The following is a 3696-nucleotide window of genomic DNA, read 5'->3' as shown; positions in this document are numbered from 1 at the left end:
CTACGAACATAGGGGTGCATATATCCTTTCTGATTGGTGTTTCTGGCTTCTTGGGATATATTCCTAGAAGTGGAATCACTGGGTCAAATGGGAGTTCCATTTTTAGTTTTTTGAGAAAACTCCATACTGTTCTCTACAGTGGCTGCACCAATCTGTATTCCCACCAGCAGGCAATATTTTTATTCAAAGCACTGTTTTCATAATCTAACACTTACAGTTCAAAACCTCAAATGATTTTTAGTTTCCACAGCTTGTGCTTCACTTAACTGCTGAAGTCACCCACTTCTCTGCTTTAGCTGGACCAGGGCCGGCAGATACTGGTGTGCTCGTGTGGGCATGGCCCTCGCTGACGACGGTGGCACACAGGGCTAGCTGGCCCAGTGTTCCCACTGCAGCCTCACGGTTCTCAGCCTCTGCACCAGGCAGTCAGGACCAGGTGAGAGATGCAGCTGCTTTCCTCCACCAGGGATGCTGCGTTCTTCCTGAGCCAGTACCTCACCCAATCCAAGTGGCCCCCTAAACGCCCAGGATACTCAGACACCACCCAGTGGCCAGCCACATACTGACTACTTTACATTTTGGCTTTCTATGTAGACGTGCCCTGTCTCACCCACCAGCGAAGGCTCCTGAAAGCTGGGCTTCTGTCTGAAGTCAACTACTCACCCACTGACGAGTTGCCTACTCTGCTAGGGAGGGAGTGGAGCTGAGGACAGAGACACAGACACTTGCCCTGGCAGCTACCACCAGGGTGGGGAGGAGGCTGTCCCAGAGCACGTCACCTCCTCACTGGGCACCGAGGAAGCAGCCAGTGGGTAGGGTGTGGAGAGCATTCCCTTCCAAATGCAGCACATGCAGAGGCATTCACATGCTCCCGGCCGAGTGCCCTGAAACACTGGGGCAGGGGCTGCTAGGTGTGAAGTTATGTTCATGTAGGGAAATGTAAGCGGGACTCATCAAATAGCTCAAACAGCCTAACGACCTGAGGCCCCAAATGGGATTACATCCCTGGAGCACATTTTCCAAACACCTGTCGGGTTCTACAGTTCTGCCGTGGGCTCTCTGCACGCCCATATTTTAAATGCTTTAATTTAGAGAATTGTCTTCGTGATTAAATAAACATAAAATCCTGTTTTTCTTTTGTGTGATTTACAAGATATAATGAAGTGGATACTATTATGCTCATCATCACCTCCATTTCAGCAATGGGGGAAAGCCAGGAATCAACTGGGTCTTCTGACCCACTGTCTGTGTCACCATCACGGTCCTATATTCTCAGGTTTGTCTGACCCACTGTCTGTGTCACCATCACTGTCCTCTATTCTCAGGTTCACCTGACCCCAGCGTCTGTGTCACCATCACTGTCCTCTATTCTCAGGTTCACCTGACCCCAGCGTCTGTGTCACCATCACTGTCCTGTGCTCTAGGGCAGGAGAAGTTAACATACATATCAGCATTTTTGGCAATCACCCAAAGTGCTACAACTTCAACTTCTCGTACCTTCTTCGTCATAGTTAGACATGTCATCTGCAATCATATTTCCAAAATCCAGCAGCAGATTCCAAGTGTCCCTTGGGATTGACCTTTTGTGATGTTCCTAACATGCAAGAGAAGAAAATCACCAGATTTAAGACATAAGTAACTCTCTGGTGTGCTAGTGATCTCAGTACATAATTGGGTGAGGAGTAAGTATCATAAGAAAACTGTGTTTGAAATGTATCCAGCCTATTGCATGTAAATCTAGATTGATTCATTTTTGTTCTCTTCAGAGTAAGTTGTATTCTATGCATTTATACTCTGATTTTTTACCCACTCTCCTGCTTATGGACACTGGCTGTTTCCAGTGTTGCTGTTAAAAAGATGTGAGAGCCGCTAGGCTGGTGTTGCTCAGTGGTTAAGTGTCGACCTATGAACCAGGAGGTCACGGTTTGATTCCTGGTCAGGGCACATGCCTGGGTTGTGGGCTCGATCCCCAGTGTGGGGTGTGCAGAAGGCAGCTGATCAAAGATTATCTCTCATCATTGATGTTTCTCTCTCCCCCTTCCTCTCCGAAATCAATAAAAACATATAAAAAGCTATTTTTTAAAAATATGGGCGCAGGTTCTCAGGGGAATGTCTGCAACTGAGGTTACTGGCCACAAAACGAGAAAATGTGACCTGTTATTATTAAGTTGAACGTAGGCATTATCATGCTACTCCAAGGAGGGTCTTGAAATTCAACTGTTCTCAGTGGATGGGCTTGTCCTCAGCCAGGTCAGGGCTCCTCTCACATCACAGATGGAGTCGACAGGGAGATCTGGGCACATCTGGTATCACAATTGTCTGTTTTGGAGTCTGGATGTGTCCTTGTACTCCACATACTCAAACAGCCCAAAGCTATACCAGCTTCCCTTGTGTCATACTGAAAGGAGCCCTCTCACTAAGAAGGCCCAGATGACTGGAATGTCGGCCTCCAGCATAGACGAGCTCTCTCCTAAAGGGGCCAGCTATGCCCGCCTTCCCTGCTAGGCATCATAAAATACATCTTAAAATGGCACCAGACTATGACCCCACACAGTGGCAGGGTTCCCCTGGACGATACAATCCCGCATCTGAAACCCCAACCCAGAAGGAGCAGCCCGGCCTGAAACTCGGGGGCTGCCGCACTCTACAGGTGGCAGAACTATGTGGCAGCCCGTCAGCGACCTGGGGATCTAGGTACAGGGCTTTGGTTTCACAATGCCCACATGCAATACTCTGGTGAGATAAAATGCACAGCCGTACAACCTGCTGACCCCGCTTCACACTGGCTCATACGGCAAGAAGCAGGAGGGCACTTACCAATAAAAAGGTGTTCCACAGATCTAAAAACTTAAACCTTCCAGATAATACTAAATTCCAATACGCAACAGCCATTTCTAAATCTGGCAAGAAGAGAGAAAGAGCAGTTAGTAAATCCCAATTTCTTCTTCTATTGCACAAAAACAATCACTTCTTAGCACACCGATATTCACTTAACAAAAGAGTAGTCTTACCCAAGAGTAATACAAGGCTTAATCCTTACAGAAGTGTTCTTTTTTAAAAAATATATTTTTATTGATATCAGAGAGGAAGAGAGAGGGAGAGAGAGATATAAACATCAATGATGCGAGTGAATCATCGATCGGTTGCCTCCTGCATGCCCCCTACTAGGGACTGAGCCCTCAACTCGGGCATCCGCCCCAACCGGGAATCGAACCTTGATCTCCTGGTTCATAGGTCAATGATCAACTACTGAGCCATGCCACCTGGGACAAAAATGTTCTTGAAATTACGGTCAATCTAACTTATAATCTAATTTTGTAACTCTAGGCAAATGTCTTCAAAAAAGAATCTGCATTTTATGTTATTTGAACATGTAAATAATTACCCCCTAATTAATAATTTTTGGAGACTCGTTTTCCTATGCGGGCTTTCTTCTTTAACCCTTTGAGTGCCAACCAATATCCTAGGAACTATGCTAAAATTGCCAAGGCATTTTTGCTGATTTTACAGCAGTTTAGGAAAAAAATTATGAATCGCAAGTAAATGAAGTTACATATTCAAAAACTTAAGGAAACCTTTACTACATTGACATATTTAGCAATATCATCATCACTAATAAAAGCAGACTTAGAACTGGACGCCATTTCGAAGCTTTGATAGCGCTCCCGGCACTTTTGGCGAAAGACAGGAGGAGCG

The sequence above is a fragment of the Myotis brandtii genome, unplaced genomic scaffold, assembly GCF_000412655.1.
Source record: "Myotis brandtii unplaced genomic scaffold, ASM41265v1 scaffold83, whole genome shotgun sequence".
NCBI lineage: Eukaryota > Metazoa > Chordata > Mammalia > Chiroptera > Vespertilionidae > Myotis > Myotis brandtii.
This window is presented reverse-complemented; position numbering follows the sequence as displayed.